At 34.0% G+C, this 24,560-nt stretch overlaps 1 protein-coding gene across 1 annotated transcript in view; it reads left to right on the forward strand.

Annotated features, from left to right (window-relative positions):
- Positions 1–693: 693 nt before the first annotated feature.
- The window catches only part of NOVA1 (NOVA alternative splicing regulator 1), a 464,491-nt gene continuing 440,624 nt past the window's right edge, over positions 694–24,560 (forward strand). The window contains exon 1 of the mRNA XM_050799748.1: positions 694–699. The gene's annotated coding sequence lies outside the window, so the exon portion shown is untranslated. The remainder of the gene's footprint in view (positions 700–24,560) is intronic.

Raw genomic sequence — 24,560 nt, forward strand, 5'->3', positions numbered from 1 at the left:
TTCATTAACCGATGAAGGATGTTTAGGTTTTCCCAGTTTTTGACAATAATAAATAAGACCATTATAAACCTTTCCATACAGGGTTTTGTATGAACCTAAGTCTTTATTCATCTTGGTTAAATAATGTGAGTAGGATTACTGAGTCATAGGCTTACGTTTAACTTTATAAGAAATTTCTAATTTATTTTTTTAAATGGTATATCACGTTTATTCTTGCAAGCAACCTATGAGAGTCTCAGTAGTTCTGCAACTTTGAAAGCCCTTGGAATTGTCCGATACTTGTTTTAGGCATCCTAAATTATTACTCATTCTAATAGGTGTGTAACGGTATCTCATGGTGTCAATTAGTATTTCCCCAATGACTACTGATTTTGAGACTCTTATTATGCATATTTATCATCCATATATCTTTGGTGAAATACCTGTCAAATCCTTTGCTCACTTTCTATTTGGTTGTTTATTTTCTTAAAATTAGTCTTATTAAGGGTGGGTGCAGTGGCTCACGCCTGTAATCCCAGCACTTTAGGAGACCGAGGTGGGCACATCAGTTGAGCCTAGGAATTCTAGACCAGCCTGGGAAACACAGTGAAACCCCATCTCTAGAGAAAGTACAAAAAAAAATAGCTGGGCATGGTGGCACACGCCTATAGTCCCAGATACTTGAGAGGCTGAGGTAGGAGGATCACCTGAGCCGGGGAAGTTGAGGCTGCAGTGAGCCAAAATGGTACCAGTGTACTCCAGACTGGGTAACAATGTGAGACTCTGTCTCAAAAATATATATATTCATATTAAGTATTTCATTCTTTTTATATTGCAAATACAAGTCTCTTATTAGTTATGTGTTTTGCACGTATTAACCCAGTCTGTGGTTTCTTTCTTTTCTCAACATTGTGTTTGCAGAACAAATACTCTTGTTTTTATAAAATAAAATTTATCAAAATTTCTTGTGTTCTTTTGGTGTCATATTTAAAAAATATCTTTAACAAGACCATCTATTGAGAAAAGAGGGTTCACATACTCTTCAATAAACTACTTATTTCTACAAAGTGTTAAAGTCCAAGTGCCTATCTGGGAGGGAAATTTTCATCTTTGTAGATGATTGTTAGAAAAATGCTCTACCTATATTTTCATATCTCAAGTCAAGCTAAGACAGCCAACCACTTGTCAGAAATTAGGTTTACTGTAAGGGAGAAAGAATTGTAAAATTGGTATATTCGTTGAAAAGTAAAGTACACCAACCTTTTCATTCAAATATAATAAATGTATCTAAGTAAACTATTTAAAACACTTCAACAGATGCAGAAAAAAAGCCTTCCTAGAGCTTTCTTTATCTGAGTAAAAGTAGAAACTTATGGGAAATAAGGCTGCTATAAATTGCACCTCAGGGTAGATCTAACCCCAGAAGGGACAATGTAAATAAAACCTACCTCAAACCCATTCTCCAGGGGAGTTTTATGGACCTGAAGGAAACAGAAAAAAAATTCATAACTATGTAGACAAAATTATCACAAACTTTATCTCCTGTTTTTTTCTCCTGAAAGCCCATTTATCTTTCTAAAAGGTCATTTATTTTCCTTAGGTGCCTTTCTCTCTCTCCCTTTCACCTATTAAAATTGTATTATATATAAGCTCCAAATTCGAATTACTTCTTTTGAGTTACTCATCATTGAGTTCTTCCATGCATATGGGTGCTGCAAGCACAAATAAATTCTACTGTTTTCTGCTGTGTATAATATGGGCTAAATGTATTGATTGGGGGTTGGAGGCTATCTAGAAGAATGTCAGCAAACTGTTTCCATATGGTAGAGCAGGCGGAAGAACACGTATGTACACACGCATATTCAGAAAGAACAACAGTAAAAAAGCCCTATGCTGGTCAAAAATATTCTAATAAACTCAATAAGCATACAATAAAAATAATACGAGTAAAAAGATAATAGAGCATAAAAATTATTTACATAGCATGTACATTGTATTAATATTGTAAATAATCTAGAGAGGATTTAAAGTATACGGGAGTATATCTATAGGTTACATGTAAATAATATGCCATTTTAAATCAGGGAATTGAGCATTCATGGATTCTGTTTTAGTGAGAGTGATCCTGGAAACAATTATCTCCAGGGATACTGAGGGACAACTGTATAGTTTTTCCACCATCCACGCAGATGTAAATAACCACAAGATCACAAATAGTATTAAAATGTAGTGGAATAATTAGAAAGTAATGACTTGAGATTTATTGCATGTTTTTATTATAATATGTGGAAGTATGGATTTATTTTGTAGATTTTTTGAAAAATGATATGTGCATTTAAAACCTGTCTTGCAAAATTCCTAAAAATTTAATAGTTGACTTTTAATAGACCATAGAAGGCAGCTCTAGCACACCACTGGTCTTATGCCTTTGGAAGGTTCCCAGAGTGGAAAATAAAGCCTGAGAGTGCAACAAAGCTGAGCTTATTCTAACTCCATATCTTGGTTAGCCATAAAGAGGAAAAAATAACTATAAAACAATGACAGATCTCCTTACTCTATCGGTAGTAAATTTCTGTATGTGGTACTGAACTCTTCATTGCCAGGCAAAATTCTATGTCAGTTCCAGCATCACACAAGACCAACGAAACCCTGCTCTCATGGATTTCCATTTCAGTAACCCACTTTTGTTGCCCTGTGACACACTCCTTTTCATTTAATTTGTTGATTTAGAACCTGGAGCTTCTTCTTGGCTTCTTGGACAAAACCATGTTTATTCCTTATCTACTCTGATTTCTCTTTAAAGATGTACTCATTCTCCTTTACCGGTAATTCTCCATTTTTGTGGCCTTCTCACTACCTCCTTTCTTTTTTTTTTTTTTTTTTTTTTTTTTTTTGTGGGTTTTTTTGAGACAGGGTCTCGCTCTGTCACCTAGGCTGGAGTGCGGTGGCGCGATCTCGGCTCACTGCAAGCTCCGCCTCCCGGGTTCACGCCATTCTCCTGCCTCAGCCTCCCAAGTAGCTGGGACTACAGGCGCCCGCCACCTCGCCCGGCTAGTTTTTGTATTTTTAGTAGAGACGGGGTTTCACCGAGTTAGCCAGGCTGGTTTCTATCTCCTGGCCCTGTGATCCTCCCGCCTTGGCCTCCCAAAGTGCTGGGATTACAGGAGTGAGCCACCGCGCCCAGCTGTTTTTTTTGTTTGTTTGTTTGTTTTTTAATCATTAATTTGTTTTATAATTTTGTTTTTGTTACTTAAAAAAAAGACTTCGTGAGAAAACGTTGACAAATGTATTTTCTGTTTAGAATGAATTAGAAAAGTTCTTTTTTTTTGACAGAGTTTTGCTATTGTTGCCCAGGTTGGAGTGCAATGGCGCGATCTCGGCTTATTGAAACCTCCGCTCCCCCGGTGCAAGCAATTCTCCTGCCTGAGCTTCCCGAGTAGCTGGGATTACAGGCATGTGCCACCATGCCTGTCTAATTTTGTAATTTTCTATTTGTTTGTTTGTTGGTTTTAAGACAGGGTTTCTCCATGTTGGTCAGGCTGGTCTCGAACTCCCGACCTCAGGTGTTCCACCAGCTTCGACCTCCCAAAGTGCTTGGATTACAGGCGTGAGCCACCACGGCCAGCCAGTTCAATCCATTTCTGAAAGTATCATGGAAGCCTGGAATATTTCTTCAGTGGTCCCTCAGATTAACATTAATTTTTTAAAATAAACATAAGATAAAAGAAATATAACATCAGAGCCAAAGGAAAATTGGGACCTCATTGAGTACAATTATTCCATAACCTCTCTATAATTGGTCAAAATACACATACATTTTTGTGACATACTTAGTTCTAAGATGTTACAAATTTCTACTAATGTCATAACAAATCCGATAAATATAAAAGTTGAGCAAACTGTCTTTGAGATCCATCCAGTTAGACATTTTTTCTGTCTTTAACCATTTTGTTGAATATATTCTTACATTTATATTTTATCATATGTTGCAAATTTATAGTTTTTATGTCTTTTTAAACCGGGTGAATGTTTATTGTATGGGAAATAACTCTACATGTTAAAACTTAAGTTTAACTTAGAAGCAATTTAGTTAATGCTGTTAAGTTTCAAGCATGTATTGATTTCATGTTTTCATCTCAGAATGTTGTGATGCATTAAATCTGCAATTACAATTAAAAAGGCACGAGTTTAATTCCTTTAATATGTAAAGTTGAAATGCTTTATTTAATCTACTTTAGGGTAGAAATTTAACTGGGATCCATCAAAGCACAAATTTTGTTTGATTATAAAGCTTATGTATTGACAATTAAGCATTAAAATATTCACTCTTTTGCATCTCATTCTAAATGAAAACAGTGACTTTTGTAATGCATTGATCAAGGAAAGTCGGCTAAATTACATCTTTGAGTGATATTATTTTACACTGTCTTTCTGCTTTTAAATATCTTACTGTCTACTATCACCTTTAAATCACTGTTGATGATCATAGCACAGATCAGTTCTACATCCTTTAAGTTTCATCTGAAATGCTGAAGTTACCAGATCAAGATGGCAATGAGTAAATTGATACCCTGTTAGAGGTCTGTATTTGGTCCAATCGGCATATATATACATATATATACAACCACCCTATATAGGTTGTACATAGTACAAACTGTTTTGAAAGCTTTTCCTAGGTCTCTTTTCAAAAAGTTGTTTAAACGAATAAAACCAAGAGGAAAACAAAATATGCTATATAACTATTTATTGAGAGTATATATTTTTAGTTTGACTTCATATTATCAACACAGATATACTCTATGACTAGTTCATTTCTCTCCTTGCTACATTTTCTTTTTTATATAATTAGTTCTTTTCTTCTTGTGCTTTCTGAATATCGCTGCTGTATAGAGACACCTGCTGGGAAATAAATGAACAGAAGAAAATTCAAACCTGTGCTTAGAAATAAGAAAAAACTTCTCTCTTATACAGTTTAAGCAAGCTTTCCACTAATAACATATTTTGTATCAAAGCATACTTGCCTTTGAAACATGAAAATCTACCTATATCTGGAGCTTTGCTATTAATCTTAAAATCTCTACCTTGGCATGAGATTTCCAGAATCTACATATAGGTACGCTTGCGGTATAAAATAAGTATGTAATACAAGACAGTTGTAAATCTATTTCAACCAAGTCATTTCAGTGTTCACATGTATCTTTAAACATTTGTACACAGAATTATTTTTCAGAGTGATCAGGGCTTGTCTTATTCATATTTTTACATCTTAATTTTTATTTAAAACATTTGCTAAAGCAAGGCAAACTTTTATTATTATTGATTGGTTTAATGTAAATATTTGCATTAATGAAAATTGTCTTTTGAAAGTTTGTTTACATGATTATCTGTTTACATAAACTTTGTGTTCAATTTCAATCTAAGTTGCAAATGGCAGGATTTTATTATTTTTTACAGTTGAATAATTTCTCATTGTGTATATGTACTGTATTTTCTTTATCCATTCATCTGCTGGTAGATACTTAGGGTGATTCCATATGTTGGCTATTGTGAACAGTGTTGCAATAAACATGGGAATGCAGATATCTCTTTGATATACTAATTTTCTTTATTGTGGATATATACCCAGCAGTGGGATTGCTGAATTATATGGTAGTATTATTTTTAGCTTTGTAAGGAAGCTTCATACTATTCTCCATAGTGGCTACATGAATTTACTTTCCCACCAACAGTGTACAAGGATTCCCCTTTCTTCATATCCTGGCCAGCATCCATTATTACCTATCTCTTTGATAAAAGCTATTTTAACTAGTGTAAGATGATAGATCATTATAGTTTTGAGTTTCATTTCTCTTTTGAGTGGGTTTCTCAATTGTAAACCAGCAGGTCAAAACATCGAAAATTAAACGTAAAAATACATTTAATTGATAGTTTAATAACAAACCATCAATTAGGTATTTCAATTGTGTTCCAAACTCTAGGTCAAGCTTAACTTTTTCAGAATTACGTTGATTTCTCATGTATTATAATAAGATGGTAAGTCTTGAAGATGATATGAGCATATCTGAGTCCTTAAATAGTTTTAACAATTTCATTTATGTGCTTTGCTGAATGAATATCAAATAGTAGGGCAGGATTACAGGCAGGTCTTGGAGCACAGTTACTGCAGCAGTTCTCAAGCGATATTCACCATAATTCAGCTGAACATAGACCAGTCATGTGTGGAGAATGAATGAGAGCAGGATTTCCAAGCACCTGCTCTCTGCTCCCAAACAGATAGGAAAAATACATTATGTGGTGACAAACTGATATCAGGCCTCCAACCATGTGGCAAAGATGCTGACAATTGCTAAGAAGCCAACCAAAGATACTATGATTAGAGATGGGGTGAGCACTGCATAATTTCAGAGGAGAAGAAGAGAATTCACTTTGAGAAATTACTGTCGTGTAAGAAGAAAATTCACTTTATACTTAATATTAAGTGACTTTAAAAACTCAGATTGTCCTATTCAGATCAAATATATAAACCTATTCCAGGATCTCCAATAGCATCTTGAAAGAGAGAATAATTTATAGCGTGAGAACATAGACTCCGGAATCAAACAAAATCAAGTTCATTCCAGTGAACTTAGAGCCTCCAGTGCTAAGCAGCTGACCCAAGGTCTTGAACCACTCTAAATAGAATTTTCCTTATTAACACAAAAGATATATTAATGGTACTATTGGGATGATTGACAGTAAATAAGATACTGCATATAAATTGCTTACTAGAATATTTGGTGAGGGTAAGCATTCAACTAATATTGACATTTTAATGCTGAACATCAGCCACAGGAGAAATTTCATTAAATCATTGTACACATTAGTTCTACTACTTTTGTGGGATTCTAATGTCATTATTATTTATATTCTTTGCAGAAAGAGAATATTATTTATATTCTTTGGAGAAACAGAATCTTAAATATTGGCTTTTTGGACATTATCAAATCAGTAGGAAAAATCAGACTGAGGGATATACCGCAAAAATACAAGTTTTAGCTAGACTGACATTACATACTTTATGTATTATTTTCTAATATTTCCAATAAAATTCAAAACAACATTAAGCCAATATACATACTATCAAAAAGAAAATCCTGCCTTAATTATGAATTATTTGAATTGTGTTTCTGTCTTGCCATTGATATCTAAATGACTCCTCTTGGGCCTATGCTCCTGGTCTACCCCCCAGATATTTATAATAATATTGCATGGCTAGTAATAGAAGTCCGACACAAAATATTCAAGGTAATTTTAGTTCAGATTTTAAAACAACTTGAGATGCACCATAATGTAAATCATAATATTATTGTTTTTTATAGGACTTGAGAGTGAAAAAGTAAGCTATTTATTTTAATAGCTGAGTAAAAAGAAGAGTGACAATTGAGCAATTACAAATTGGAGGCTCCACATAACATCGACAGTACTTATTATCTATTATTGTAAGGAAACAAAGACAGTTTTGCAGAGATTTTGGGTTTGTTTTTGCTTTGCATGTGATTGGAATATATGTTGGCTATAGAGAGAAGAGGAATTGGGTAAAATAGAAGAGCTTACTCTCGGAAATATTGACATTCTTGTTTTGTTTGATATTCTTCTTAGAAATAGTGAAAGAAAACATAAATAATGCATATGATTCACCAAGGCATTAATTTAAACTTTTCACAATATAATATCAATGATTATGTTTTAATGTTTCATAAACTCTTTACTATAAGTAATGGTATTATAAAGGTATCTTAAAGAAGATAGAAGATACATAGATAGAAAGAAAGATACATACATATATACATAGAATATGTACACATAAAGATACAGATAAAATAAAAATAAATACATGCAGTGTTACCAGTTGGTATTGTTTGATGATGTGGGAAAGCAAAAGATGGTAAAAGATATGTGGACAAAAGTAAAGAAGGAAAACAAACCAGAATTTTAAAAAATATAATAGGAAGATAACAGTTTGGGAAGTTTTACAGAAATATTACTTTTGACCAACCATTTTTCTTTAGAAGTGGAGGACAAATTATAAAATAATAATTTAGTGTTCTGCTTATATTACTTTAAGCACTTTTCCTGAGTTTGCCTTACAAAGTGAACCCAGATATAAGCAAGACTGAACTCATTATTGTACCCTGAAGACAGCATGAATGTAAATCAGCTAAAATATAAGACTCAGGGTAACTTTTGGGCTAGTAATAAAATTCATGGTGCTTAAATTGCTCACTTCTAATGCATATTTTACAAGTCTCAGAGGAAACCTCTGAAACTCATAGACTTCCCCTCTTTCCTCATTACTGTATTTGATTCACTTTCAAACTCTGTAGGATGCATTTAATACTGTGTATAGCACCAGAAATTCCCATCTGAAATAATCCGAAGGTGCTACAGAGGAGTTGCTATTTATGAGTCAATTTTGGATTGCTGAATGGGAAAACTGAAGACAAATGTGTCCAAAAATCATCTAACACCAGAAAAAGCTTGGTCTTCTAACTTACACTGTAGTGCTTGCATTTACCTCATGGTCCCTTGATCTAATATAGTATAAATGCTTCTTTACCATCAGCACTTAAAGCTCTTTAAGAAGATTTTGCTGTGGTGTATAGGTTACATGCTCATTCTGATGTGTTTACATTTCCATTCCTTGCTCTCTGTTGGGCAATATGTTTTAGCTATTGTTGAGTGATGGCCTATGGCCGTGAAAAAGCACTAAGTTTACTGGCTGTCATGGGGATGAGAACATGATGTTCACTCAATTGCCATCACTCTTAAAATAGCTTATCAAACTAACCAGAAGAACCAGAGAAACACTCCATGGGGATACAGAAGTATTAGGAAAAGTAACAAATCTTTAGGATTCTGCTCTAGAATCTTGCTTTCCTCAGAAAAGAACATCAACTTACCATTTTATTATTATATCCTACTTATTTCTATGATAAAAGACAGACTTCCATAATCTTTGAGTAATATCAGAATATAAATAAAGTGGAATTTAAATACATTCCTAATAAAAAAAATACACCTGTCTTACTTCATTCTGTGCTGCCAAAGGTATAGAATACTTGAGACTGTGTAATTCATAAAAAAACAGAAATGGATTCACTCACAATTGTAGAGTATGGGAAGTCCAAGAGCATAGCACTAGCATCTTGTGAGGGCCTTATTGCTGCATCATCCCATGGTGGAAGGAGGAAGAAGAAAAGAGCGTGGGAGCCAATCTCACTGTTATAACAATGTCACTCCTGCAATAAAGACTTCATTGCAATCATGAGGGCAGAACCCTCACAATCTAATCATCTCCTAAAGATACTACCTTAAGTTTCTAACGCACAAACCTTGGACGACACATTCAAGCCACAGGAAAAGTGTACGTAAACATTACATAGACAAGAAAACAACCATTTGGCTTTTTTTGTTGTTTGTTTGGTTGGTTGGTTGGTTTTTTGGTGGTGGTAGGGGATGGTGGCTCGGAATTATTTATTTCATTTTCAGGCTAAAAGAAAGATACATTAGCTGGGTATAGAATGATGCATTAATAAGTACTTTCTCTCACAACACTGAAGAAGTTACTTTCTCTGTCTTTTAGCTTTCACTGATGAGAACTCAGCTGCTATATTTTAAAGCTAATCTGTATTTCCTTCCCCATCCCACCCCATCTGTCATCTACCTGTAGTTTCACAACAGTATGTCTAGGTGTAGATTTCTCTTTATACAGCTCATGCTTGGGGTCCTCTAAACTTGTATATTTGTGCATTAGTGACTTTCATTAGCTCTATGACATTTTTAGATTTTAGGTAATCAGGTATTGTTTTGTGCCATATTTTTACTGTTGTCTCTTTCCACATTATTCATTAAATCTTTTCTCTCTATCCTCCGTGTTTTTTACCTTTTCTCATATTTTTTTCTTATTTTTGCTTCTCTGTGCTTCTTTCGAATAATTTCTTCTGATTTGCTGTCCAATTCACTAATTGTCTCTTTGTCTGTGTCCAATCTGCTATTAAACATGTCCATTGGGTTTTTAATTTTTATTACTGTGTTTTCAGGTCATATATTATAGCTTACTATTCTACAAATACTTTCAAATTTAATTTTGTCCACTTTAAATATACAATTATTGTTAGTTTATAATCGGTGTCTGATTATTTCAGAATTTGAAGATGTATGCATCTCTTTCTGTTGTCTGCTGCTTTTGCTTATTTTTAACTCCTTATGCCATTTTGCTATGTGTATTTATTATTTTAATATATTATTTTTCTCGGGAATTTATTCATGAAAATTCCTTAAGGTCAAAGATGAACTGTATTTTTCTAGGAATGACTTATGTTGCTTCTGCTGAGGACCTAGGAAGACCATGTTTCTGGGATCATTTAAACTGAATTTCTAGTTTAAGAATTTTGAGTACATTAGGGGAATGCTAACTTGACTACATTTGAAAAATACAAGGTTTGGGATTACAGTTTGTAAGATGTACTGTTCTACTTCAATGTCAGGGAGCCAGGTTTGTTTAGTGTCATCTTTGTTATGAGAGTATAGTCTTTTAGGGCCTCAGTTTCGGGGTAATGTGTAGCCTGTTAGACTTTGACCTTTAAGCTTTGATTTCTGTAATCTTTGAACAGAATTACAATCAAAAGCTGAAGTCAGTTTCATTAGATCCAGCAAATCTTCAGTGGTCTTTTTAGTTCAATAGAACTAATAAGTTCCTGGTTTTTTTAGAGTACTGCCTGGTAATTTTTGACACTGTCTCTGTGGTTTGAAAAAATAAAATCTTGAAATATTTTACCTATTTTTAGTTGTGTTGATGGAAAGATGTGTCCAAATCATCTAGCTTGTTAAATACAGGCATAAAGACCAACACTTTTTTTCTGCTCCACTACTATTGAGGGTCAATATATTTTAATTAAGTTTTCTTTGCAACAAACTCAAATTGCAAGTTTTGTGAGAGATACAGTAGAACAGTAAAAACTACAGTATAAGAATAGTGATAACTTTTATATAGAAACATGAAAAAACAAGCATATCTAAGAGTTGTTTTGTGTGTGTGTTTTAATTTTTGCATGTGGTGAACATTGACTTAAACTGCGCAGAAATGATTTAAGTTAGACTTCACAAAAGATTTTAGCTTGAGGAAATAGGAGCAGTGTTAGGGAAAATCTACTTTACCAAAGTTGTTAGGTATGTTACCATGCAACAATAATAGCTATTACTTACTGAGTAGACTTTGGAGGTCAGACCATTTAAATGGATTGTTTTACATCATCTTCACAACCGTCTTATAACTATGTCCCTTTCACCTACGATAAAGTAGGTCCAGAAATATTAGAAAATTATTCAGACCCATCACTAATGACAGAACTGAGATTCAATTCCAGGAAAGCTTATTCTAAACCCCACCGGACTCTTATCCAAGGAAAATATATGGTAGTCTAGATGCGCTCAAGCACATGCTATCCACAACAATAAATCAGATAATATTTTAAAGTCCTTCTAGCCTTATGAAAGCATATACAGGTGTAGAAATATAGTTGGAAATTTATTAATAACTTATGTTTCAAAAAACATAAACACACACACTACCTTGTCTTTGTTATCTTCACAGTATCAGGATCATAAATTCTTATTTTCCTTACGTGAGATATATACCTGGAGTTTTCATTTATTATAGACCCATTTTTTTAACCCTATTGTAATCGAACAAGAATCTCACTATTTTAGATCTTGTACATAGGTTTAAAATTAAAAAATGGAAAAAATAATCAAAGACAAGACCAATGTTAGTGACGGGATTTATTTAATCCACATGAATGCTAAATGAATTGTCTCTGATTAACGTGGTAAAGTAAATGAGCTAAGGTGTTAATATTGACTTGTTTTGTTAAAAGGGCATTCCAAATATATCTATAATCCTCTTAAATAAAACAAAATTCTAACTACTTATTTTTTTTCCTGTAACATTGTCTTTTGCTGTTCCATTTAACCCAATGAGGTCATTGACTAATAATATTATTTCAGTATTTCCAATGACAGCAATTAATCTGTAAACCTAATAAATATCTCATGCAGTCAAATTTTCACCTCCAGTCTGAATTTCAGAACATCCAGAATATTTTTAAATGAAATTAGTTTATTTACTGCAAAGCCTATTAAAAATAATAAATGTAGTCAATGAAATGATTGATGTATAGCATTACTGTTATGTGAAGCTTGATTGATATAATTAGGATTTCCCCAAAGAATCTATATCATGAGTAAGATTATTTCAAAAACATTAAAGAAATATGAAGAAAATGAGGCACAGGTTGGTATGGGAAGGGAGGAGTTGGCCTGTTTATAATGCAGCAACCTAAAACCACTAGAAGATAGGTTAGATAAATGTAATTTCCTACTTTCAATCTGGGAAGAATTTAGCAGAAATAATTCCTCAGATAAGACAACACCATCCAAATATGAGAAACTAACAAAAAATGTCGAAAAAGAAAAGTTTTCCATTCTGACTAGGCTTTGTAGATTGAAAATTAAATCACATATTCTAAATATTCACTATAGACTATATACTATTATATATTCACTATGTAATATATATTCACTATATAATATACTATTATATATTCACTATAGACTATAGACTATTCAACCATTTGTGACTCAAACAAGAAATCGTCAGTCTCTGGTCTTGAGCTCAGTTGGGATCATAATCTCTATATTACTTAGAAATGGCTTGATTTTTGCCTTATAAACAGGGAAAACATGAGCCATTTTTTCTCTTTTGCTTAAAACCACGTATCAGTTTGATATGTGCCCTAGAAAGGAGAAAATTGGTGTATATTCTTCTTCCACAACAACTACATGGGAAACAACAGTAGGCCTGAGAATCTTAACCCTACTGTAACCACAAGCTTAAATGAATCAAACAAGCTGTTTTAAGATACTGTGACTGGTTGATTCAAGATTCAGATGACTGAAAGAGTTCACCAAATTTACATTCCTTGTGTTCAGAATGCTTGACATAGTTATTCAAACCTATCCAAGCCATTATTAAATGACATGAAAGGTGTTTACTGCTTCAAAAGGCAGCCTACCAGAATATTGCTTTTTTCTCCTCTGAGCTACACAATCCTTTAAGTGATTTTCTATAAATGCTACATCTTTTCTAATAAGAAGCAATCCTGTGATCTTGGAAAAACCTCACACATTGTGACAAATCTTCGGACCTCTGGGCTGTTTATCCAATGCTGAACTTATACTGTTTTCTTCTCTATATCTATGTTTCCCCTTAAATAGCTCATTTTTGTTCAAAACATAAGTAAAAATCTACATTCTGCAAATTACATTTAAAAAAGCCTTAAAAAGAGACATAGTCAACCTCATTAGAAAGCTACAATCAGGAATACTTTGAGTAAATTTATCCCATTAGGTCTTAGTGAACACCCACAGATGGAGATAAAGCTACCTATGCCAACATACCCCACAGCTCTTCTCCAGAATAATTCCATTTTGTTTTCTTCCCTAAAAACTCATTACATTTAAACAACAATAAAGAAGGTGATTTGGGATGGATTGTAGTGTATTAATGCAATAAGTATTTATGAGGACTCAGTAGAAGGCATTGTGCTATATACTATGAAGGCAAGCAAAGAAGTATAATACTCCTACCACATCAGTTCTTAGGAAATCTCTGGTTTCTTAATCTCTACTTATTTCTTCAGTGCATTAGTCATCTCTTGGCCTCCTTCCAAATCTGGACATGAATACTTTTGCCTTTTGCTTTAAATGCATACTCACACTAGCCCCCTTCATTTCTCTCTTTCCCTGTCTCCACAGCTGCTGTTCACCATCTTTACCTTAATTTCCAAGCCCGCAATCACATAAGCAACTTTCTCCTAGAAACTATGTATATGCACAACTTTACAAAGAATGTAGTCAGAGTAGTCTTTCTTTTTACCTCGCTTTCATTCAAAATTCCTTACCTAGTGACATATTTCCATTGCTTGGGTTTCATTTGTTTCTCCACTGACCAATTTGTTGGATTCATCTTCTTCAGTCTACTCACATCAATTATTCCTCATTAAATCTATTTCTCATCTTTTCATCAGAGCTTTCTTCTTTTTTTGAACAAAAAGCATATAAATGTCACATACGTAAACGTTTGTCCATTTGTCCCATGCTTACATTCATTGACAGCGCCACATTTTCTAATGAAGAGTAGCATTTATTTCTTCCAGCTCTTTAACACAAAGTCAATACTTTGTTCCAGCTGGATATCCAGAGCTCTCTTAAGTTTCCTCAGACATTTCCTCCCAAGTAAATGTATATTTATCCTTTGAGGTTAGCCCAAATATCTTCTCCTTGGAGAAATTATTTAGAGCTTCCTGCTCATCCCATCTCCAGAAGAACTAATCACTTCCTCTTCTGTAATTCTATAATGTGTTGTTCATTATGCTGAGTTATTATTTTAGTATTAGTTGTATGTATACCTTTACTTCACTAAATTATGAAATATTTGTGAGAATGGATACTGTCTCTATCATCCTTCCTACCTCAGTCATCTCTTGCATAAGGCGTGACACACAATAGGTGCTCAATATAGTTTGCTACAATGGGGAACTGGTTCTGGCCCTCAAAACACTCAGTATATAACATACTTATGGTAAATTACATAGAATGATAATATAGGAATTGAGAAAAAGATCATCTTAGGGTGATCTAAGGAAGTCAAAATGTGCTTGAAGAGAATTCCAAACTTATATCCTGGGGAATATCTTGTATTGTGCAGAAAGAACAGATTGAACAAAAGGTCAAACCTGAAAAGGCATAATGCTTACTAAAGGAACATTGAACATCTAATCTAGCTGGACTGTAGTAATAGGTAAAAAGATAAGGTTTAAAAAATAGAATGAAGGCTGAAACACTTTGCATCAATCAGAAATAGTGTGGATGCAGGTGCCACTGCCCCCCCAAAAAAGAGAGAAAGAATATATTTCTCTCACTTATAAATGAAATCCAAAGATAAGTGGTTCACAGCTGAGCCAGTCCTTCTTCTTGGGGTCATTTGTTCTCCATGACCCCAAGTGCATGCCTTCCACCTTCTGGTCCAAGTAGCAATTTGAACTCCAATCATTTTTTATTTCAGTGTGCAAAAAGAGAAAGAAATGAAGGTGTTACATCTTTTTCATATCAAGACATGTACTGGAAATTTCAAATAACTGATCAGAATTTAGTACCAAGGCCATACCTAGCTTGCAAATGAAACAAAAACCTTTATTTTTCTCATGGGTAGCCATGTTTCTTCCTCTCTTCTCCCCAAAATAGGATTTTCTCTTCTTATTTAAGGTTTTAAGAGACAAGTTGAGGCATTTGCATTTTAATGGAGAAAACAATTCAGGTAAACTCATAAAAAAAGATATTTTCACAAATCGACAGTTTTAGGAACTTTATCAATAAGTGTTGATTTGTGTATTTAATGTTTCAGACAGAAATTAAGCATTCACTTTCTATTTTCCTAGTAATTGTTCATCACAGCTATTTGTCTTTATAAAAAAAAAATGCTCATCATAATATTCAATTAAAAGGAAGAAAGGAAATCTGCCAAATTTAGTTCTTATCTCTGTGATTATGTGAGTAAGAATTTTTTTGCCCAGTTCCATGTGAATGGTCATTTCAGTAAATGACACTGTAATGCAGACATTGAAACACAAGGAAAGAATGACTCCATACTTCTGTTTGCTGATTGATGTGGTTCTGTTGAATATAAATAAGCAAAATAATTTCTTTCAAAATGGCTGTGAGCCATCATCCCTCATTAATCTCTGCAAGGCTTTCCTTGCCTACATCATAAACCAAATAGCAGAAGGTACTAACACAAAGCTCCCAAGCTAGCGTGGCAGTGAAATTCATTTCTCCCATGCTCAAATATTGAATTAGGAAATATTTCAGACATGATACTTCAAAAACATATAAATACTTTGCCCTAAGTATGAGAATAAGATATAAATATTTTAATTTATTATAATATATATAAATACATATTTAGATATTGCTTTAAATATTTGTTCTTTCATACTTTATACAATTGAAAATATCAAATAATTACAGAATATTTAGGAATTACTTACTATAGGACATATAATGATATTTTGATATATACATTATTTGTATATATAATTCTAATTGTGGATAAATGTAAGTATATCATTACCAAAGATAAAATAATAAGACATATTAACAACTCAGTTTCTTTTTTAAGTAAGGTCCAATTAATTAGCTTCAGACACATCTCCTGGCATTGTAAAATATATATATATATATATATATACGAAAAATCAGCGATGAATAAATAAATGAAAACATTCATTATCAAAACTGAGATGACAAAAAGTATTCAAAATTTGAAATGATATTTTACTAAGTCTAAGGAGCTGCTGAGAAAAACAAAATGTCCAGCTCATGCTTACAAAACTAAATAACATTAGTAACATAAGAGAAGGTAGGAATAGTTCTTTTCTTTTGCATGTTATAAATATCCCCTCAATATATTTTTGGTTGTTTCAAATAGAAAACTAAATAGCGATTCCTTCCTCTACTATGAGGGGAAAATTTTATGAAGTGATTAGATCATTGTTCTCAGGCCTCTTGGCTTCATATATTTTTATCTATTCAAAGACTAAAACTTCAAGAAAGGAGCAATAAGAAGGTAGGGTAGACATAGGCATACTAATTATCTTACACTTTCTCTCTAGAGTAAAACACTTTAGGTAGAGGCAAGGAATAAGAAGATTCTTAGAAGTACATATTGGGGCTTATGCTTCACACACGGCTAGCCCAAGGATTATTGGTTTATCATAAAAGTGTACAGCAGAATAAATAAAGCAAAATATATATATATGCTGACATAAAATACTCTGAGATTAAGACTGACAATGCTTACTACATACTTCAAATAAAACATATGAAAATTAAATAAAAGATTCATATTTTGGAAAAGAAAATTAAGTTGTAAATCAAGAGAAAATTTGGAGAAGAAACTTCATTAGAAATGAAAGTTTGGACTCACTTTCCTCCAATTCTTCTCCAACTATCAATAAAATATGAGCCAAGTATTTTTATTTTTAATCATTAGTGTGCAAGGCCAAAGAACAGGAAAGATGATAAACAGCAACAGAAGTTCCCAAAGTAAAATGCAGAAAAACACAAGAGGTAGCCGGGCGCGGTGGCTCACGCCTGTAATACCAGCACTTTGGGAGGCCGAGGCGGGCGGATCACAAGGTCAGGAGATCGAGACCACGGTGAAACCCCGTCTCTACTAAAAATACAAAAAATTAGCCGGGCGCGGTTGTGGGCGCCTGTAGTCCCAGCTACTCGGGAGGCTGAGGCAGGAGAATGGCGTGAACCCGGGAGGCGGAGCTTGCAGTGAGCCGAGATCGCGCCACTGCACTCCAGCCTGGACGACAGAGCGAGACTCCGTCTCAAAAAAAAAAAAAAAAAAAAAAAAAAAAAAAACAAGAGGTAACTTGTTGTTCTGAGAAACTTGGTCTTAAGATGCCAATGAAGAAAACTGGTTTTGATGGCATCAGATATTTGTGAAAGTCAGCCTGATAAACAAGATTATTTGAAAATCCATTTTAAAAGATGTTGAATGACCAGAGTTCCTCAATCAATGTGTGGTATTTATGTTTTCCCCCTCAGGAAGAAGGCAGAAGATTTATTCTCTAAAGAGACTCAACTAGAGGCCTTCTGCACTATTAGGTATCCAGCAAAGTTAAAGGTAATGGGACCATACGGAGAACAAGAAATTTGACTCTTTACACGGAATTCTGATATATCCAGTAGTCTCCTCTTTTCACTTCTTAAATGCACACAGCAAGGTTTATATTCTCCCATGCAGGATACTAAAATGTTTTCTGAAAAATGTGACCAAAGGAAGATATGCAAATTATAATTAAAATAATGGAGATTTCCCAATGAATCAACCTGGTGTCTCCCTACACCGAAGGCTAGCATTGGTCAACTCTATCTATGTACACAGAGATTTAAATTAGATATCCAGGAAAAGATAATGAAATAAAAGACAGAGACAATGTAAATATACAAGTAAAAAACACAATTAGAGTAAACAGATTAGGCAGTAAAATTATCTACCTCCACGTAATAAAAACTATTATTAATATTTTCAGAAATATGAAAAAGGATATCACATCCATTTTACAAAAGGAATCTATTTCAAAAAAGCATGAAAAAAATAGAAAACATTTATGAGAAATTAGAAAAACATAGCAGAAAGAAAAAACTTAGCAGAATTGTATCATAAATTTGAAGACATTTTGTTGACTTTGTAGACAGAAAGATTCACTGAATAAATGCCCAAAACAAGCAGTGAAACTAGACTAGTGATAATTACATCTCCATTATATTTAGAGCAAAAAGTCGATTCAAAAAGCTTTAAAGAGAAAAAGGAATGTTAAAAAGATTAAGAGAATGATGCTATTAGACTTTGCAACAACAACCCTGCCTTCTAGCTTAGTAGAAGACTTAATTTCCAACGTGGAATTCTTGATCTAAACAAATTACCAAGAAAGCGGCTGAATAAAGACAACATGATCAGTCCAAGATCTTATAAATTTACTTCCAATGCACCATTACTTAGAAAGCCACTGGAGAATGTTCTCACAAAAATAAAAGAACAAACCAAAATTAGAAAGATACAGGAAAGATGCAGGAAAAACAAGACTGTTTATCAGAGGAGACCCCGAAGGATTACAACCATGAAGCAAACCTAAAAAATAAAATAAAATAAATAGACCAATCAGACCAGACACAGGGGCTCTGGCCTGTAATCCCAGCACTTTGGAAGGCCAAGGTAAGAGGATTGCTTGAGGCCAGGAGTTTAAAATCAGCCTGAGCAACGTAGCAAAACTGCATCCCTACAAAACATTTTTTTTTTAATTAATTGGGCTCGGTGGTAGGCACCCATGTTTCCAGCTGCTCGGGAGGCTGGGGCAGGACGATCACTTGAGCCCAGGGATTTGAGACTGCGGTGAGCTATGATCCCACCACTACACTCCAGACTGGGTGACAGAACAAAACCCTGTCTCAAAAACATAAATCAAAAAATAGTAGTAATTTAAAAGAGACCAACAACATTGGTATATATCAGAAGTTTCTAGGAAAGTTTTAAGTAGTTAAAATTAATAGAATCCCTGAACGTTTTTAATATGGTAAGTAAATATTTACACTATTTGGGGAGAGGTTATGGATAAATTGGTGATAAATACATACTTAAAAGTAAACAAATAAGCATATAAATTAAAAAGATGATGTATGTTGCAGGACGACAAAAACAGTCTTGCAAGAAAGTAAAAAGAAAATTATAGTACTTTACACGGCAAAGGTGTAAATGGAGTTTGTAAAGTCACAATAAACACTTAATACTGGAATAATGGTATTAGAATATTACAATAATGAGAAGGAAGGAAGATGGGAATTGCATGTGTTTTGCTTAGAGTGAGGAATGAAGAGAATTATATCAACATTTTTAAGAGTAAATAGATCATCTCTCAGCCTAATGTATCCAAATATCAGCAAATTATTTAGAGCTTGTATTGAGACACAGTTAAGAAAACTGAAATAAATTGCCTATTAAAATGGAACATATACAAGGTGGGGGTATTGTAACAAAATTTAAAAAGCCTAAACATTGGGAAAAATAGACAGAATTTTTAAAAATACTCTGACAAAAGACAATATAATAATACTCAAATAAATATTTAGTACAAAAATATGTGATACAAGCATTTTATGCCCAGTCAAGTAATTCCTTTTTTACGAGTAAAGGCAGTTTTTAGAGACATGCTCATGTAGGCAAGTGCTTATAAAATAAATCATGTACCTTTTTCTTGCAAAAACTGAAAGATTATCCCTGTCAGCTAACTGAGAGTTTAATCAAAAGAAGTAGCAATTCTTCTGGCTAAGGTGAAGTAACAGGGAGTAATTTTTTTCCTCCTGCATCGCACAACATAAAAAAAAAAAAAGGACAGAAGAGCTAAAACAGTGATTTTCAAGACACTGGATATCAGGTAACAGAGGCCAGTGATCCCTGAGAGACAGAACCCAAATGTGATGTGCCCTTTGATTGACCAAACTTACTACCTTGAGAGAGCATTCACACATAACAAAGAGGGGTGGAAACCTATACCTGTAGATTTCCTTAGTTGAGGAGATATAACTAACATCCAGGCCAACCAAGGCAGATATAATTCACAGGAAGAAATGCTAGAGAGGAGAGATCTGCACAGAGAATCTTTGAGCTCTGCACTGGGTGGGTACTTCTTACATATTCAGCAGAACACTAATCACTGGATACATGGTAGGAAACTATGTGAAGATAGCCAAGACAAGAACCAGCCAAAACGATTGGAAGTAACACTGCCTAGCACTTACACAGGGCCAGAAATAATGTCTGCTTCTACCAGCCACACTGGAAAATCCTATAAATTGTACGTCATTGGATGGACTCTACAGCGAGCCTTGCCTCCATAGTGAAAAATAACTGGGTATAAACTAAACACTGTTCTTCTCCTGCCTAATAAATCTTAAAAGGAAGACATAAAAGGGAAAATTATTTACAAGCAACTTAACTGCAGTACAGAACAAAGCTCAAAAATACTGGGAAGAAAACAAGATCTGTCATTCTAAAAGTAAAAATTACAATAGCAGGTATCCAGTCAACAATTACCAGGCATACCAAATGATAGGAAAAGACATTATGAGGAGATAAACCAACCAATCAAAACAGACTCAAACAGAAACAAATGTTAGAATTAGAAGGTAAGAATATCAAAAGTTTTTATAACTACATTATATATAATCTAAAAGTTAAACTGAGATATGGAAGACAGAATAGAATACTAAAATCAAGCATTCAAGATGGAAATAGTAAAAATTAGAGCAGATATAAATAAAGAATAGAAAAAAATAGAGAAAATCAATGAAATTATAAATTAGTCTTTTGAAAAAATAAAAAAATACCAACTTTTAGCTAGATTGACTCAGAAATAAAGAGAAATTAAAATAACTAGAATTACAAATGAAAAGGGACATTACTATGAATTTTATAGAAATGAAAAGGATTATAAGGAAGCACTATGAACAACCACATGCCAACAAACTGGGTTATGCAGATCATATGACAAATTTCTAGAAATGTACTATCAAGACTGAATCATGAAAACATAGAAAATCTGAACAGAACAAAATAGTAAGGGTGTTGGATCAGTAATACAAAACATCCAAAGGGAAAAAAGAAAAAAAAAACAAACATATCCAGGACTAGGTGGCATCAATGGTGAATTCTATCAAACATTTACAAAATTAACACAAATCTTTCTCAAACTCTTCCAAAAACCCTGAAGAAGAGGAACACTAACTCATTCTATAAGGCCAGCATTACCCAGTGATGTGAAAGCCAGACAAAGACACTACAAAAAAAGAAAACTATGGACTAATAAGGCTTATGAATATTGATGCAAAAAATCTCAATAAAATGCTACTTCTTAGGATCTGATTGTGCCCCTCCAAAATTCATATTATGAAATCTAATTCATAATATTTTGGTACAAAAAGGTGAGGCCTTTGGTAGGTGACAAGATCATGAGGTGAGAACCCTTGTGATCGGCATTAGTGCTCCAAGTCTGAGGAAGTTTGTTTGCCCCTTTGCCTTTTCACCATATGAGGGCCCAGCAAGAAGGCACGTTCTTTGGGAAACAGGCCCTCAGCAGACATCATATCTCTGGTGTCTTGATCTTAGACTGCCCTACTTCCGGAACTGTGAGCAATAAATTTCTGCTGTTTATAAATTACCCTAAGGTGTTTTTTTTTGTTTGTTTGTTTTGGTTTTTTGTTTTTTGTTTTTTTTAACAGCAGCTGAATGAACTGACACTGGTACTGAGAAGTGAGGTGCTGTTGTAACAAATTCCTAAAAATGTGAAAGTAGCTTTGAATTGAGTAATGCGGAGAGGCTGGAAGAATTTGGAAGTTTATTCTAGAAAAAAGTGCTTACATTTCTGTGACTGGAACATGAAGGACAATCTGATGAAGACTCGGAAGAAGAAGTCATAGAAAAAGTTTCAATCTTCTTAGAGATTTCCAAAAAGGTCTTGAACAGTACGTAGGTAGAAATATGGATGGTAAAGACCATTTTGATGAAATTCCTGATGTAAATGAGGAATATGTTACTGAAAACCAGAGGAAAGGTAATCTTTGTTGTAAAGTTGCAAAGAATTTGGCTGAATTATGCTCATATCCTAGTGTTTTGTGGAAGATAGAACCTCTGAGTGATAAAGCTGAATATTTGGCAGAAAAAAATATCTAAGTACATTATTCTGGGTACAGCATGGCTTCTGTTGACTGCATATGGTAATCTGGGAAAAGAAACAAAATAAATATAAAATTTATAACTGACAGAAAAACAGAACTTAAAGATTTGGAAAATCATCAGGTTGCCCCTATTATAAAGAATGAAAGGCATATTTGAAAAAGAATACCAAGGATGCAGCCAAGGAAACAGCTGATGGAGATTAGTATGGATAGAAGGAAACCAGATGCTATTCATCAAGTCAGTGGAATAATGAACTTAACGGCATTTCAGAGATCTTCCAAGCTGCTCCACCCATCACAGACCCAGAAAGCCAGGGCCTTGGAGACAGAAATATTTCAAGGCTTCACTCCCCACCTTCTGGTACATGTCTCCTCGGCTGCTTCAGCCATTGTTCAGTGGGTCCAGATTGCAGCTTGGGCCACCCCTCTGGAAGGCAAAAACTGTAAATCTTGGTAGTGTCCATGCAGTGCCGTCCTCACAGGTGTGCTGAGTACATGAGCTATGGGGACATGGCTACCTCTACCTACATATCAAAGAATGCCTCAGAGTACCTCACAGCCTAGGCATAGAGTTGCCACGGGGGTGGAACCACCACAGAAAGCTCCCACCAGGGCAGTGCCTAGTGGAATCACAAGAGCAAGGCTGCCATGTATCAAATGGAGACATGGAGGTGGGGCTGCCCTGAGAGCCCAGAACTGTAAAGCCATTGGCGTGAAACTCCATTCTGGGAGATCCACAGGCACATGACTCCAACACTTGAGAGTTGTTATACGGGCCGTGGCCAGCAAACCCATGGAGGTAGTGTTGATCTGAGACTTGGGAACCCAATATTCTCCCCAGTGTGTCCAGAAAATAAGACATGGAGTCAAAATAATTGTTCTTAACACTTAAGTTTTAATGTTGTTTACCCTGTTGGATTTTTAGATTTGGTTGGAACTTATTACCCCTTTCTTTCTTTCTATTTCTCCCTTACGGAATGGGAATATCTGTCCTATGGCTATCCCATCATAACATTTTGACAGTACATAACTTGTCTGATTTCATAGGCTCACAGCTGGAGGGGGATACGCCTCAGAATGAAATATACTTGATTCACAACCTTACCTGATTTGTATAATATTTAGATGAGACTCGACTTTAGACTTCTGAGTCGATGCCAGAACAACTCAAAAGTTCAACAGTTCTTGGACCTCCCAGACTCTGGAACTGTGAGCAATAAACTGCTGTTATTTATAAATTGCCCAGTCTGAAGCATTTTGTTAGAGCAGCCTCAACTAGAATAATACACTACCAAATTGAATTCAATATCTATATTAAAAGGATTATCCACCAAGTGGACGTTTTTCCTGAAATGCAAGGATGGTTCCACATGTGAAAATCAATTATTATGATCTACTACAGTAATGGAATGAAGGAAAACACATATGATCATCTCAATTGATATATAAAAACCATTTGACATAATTCAACACTTTTTCATTATTAAAAAATTCAGTAAGGCAGAAAAGAAAACTACCAAAACATAACAAAAGCACATACATATATATCTATATATTAATACATATAGATATATATGTATATAAAACCACAGACAACGTTATGCTCAATGCTGAAACACTTAAAGCTTTCTTCTAAGATCAAGAACAAGACACGGATGCTTGCTGTTGACATTTCTATTTAAAATAGTATCAAAATTATCTATTTAAAATAGTATCAGAGAAAAAATTAGGCAAGAAAAAGAACTAAAATGCCACCAAATAGAGAAAAGGGGAAGAAGTAAAATTTTCTGTTTGCGGGTGACATGATCTTGTATGTAAAAAACCCTAAAGACTACACACACACAACTAGTAGAACAAATAAACACATTTAGTAAAGTTTCAGGATATAAAATTAATATGTAAAATCAGTTACATTTCTACACAATCACAATGAACAATCTAAAAGGGAAACTTAGAGAATATTCTATTTACAATAGCATCTGAAAGAATAAAATACTTAGAAGTAAACCTGAAGAAGAAAGTTAAAGATGTGTATACTGAAAACTACAAAACAATGTTGAAAGAAATTAAAGATGCAAATAAATGGAAAAAATGTTCATATATTGGAAGACTTACTATCGTTAAGATGTCAATATACCCAAAGCAATCTACTGATTCAGTGAAACCCCTATAAAAGTCCC

The sequence above is a fragment of the Macaca thibetana genome, chromosome 7 (assembly GCF_024542745.1).
Source record: "Macaca thibetana thibetana isolate TM-01 chromosome 7, ASM2454274v1, whole genome shotgun sequence".
Lineage (NCBI taxonomy): Eukaryota > Metazoa > Chordata > Mammalia > Primates > Cercopithecidae > Macaca > Macaca thibetana.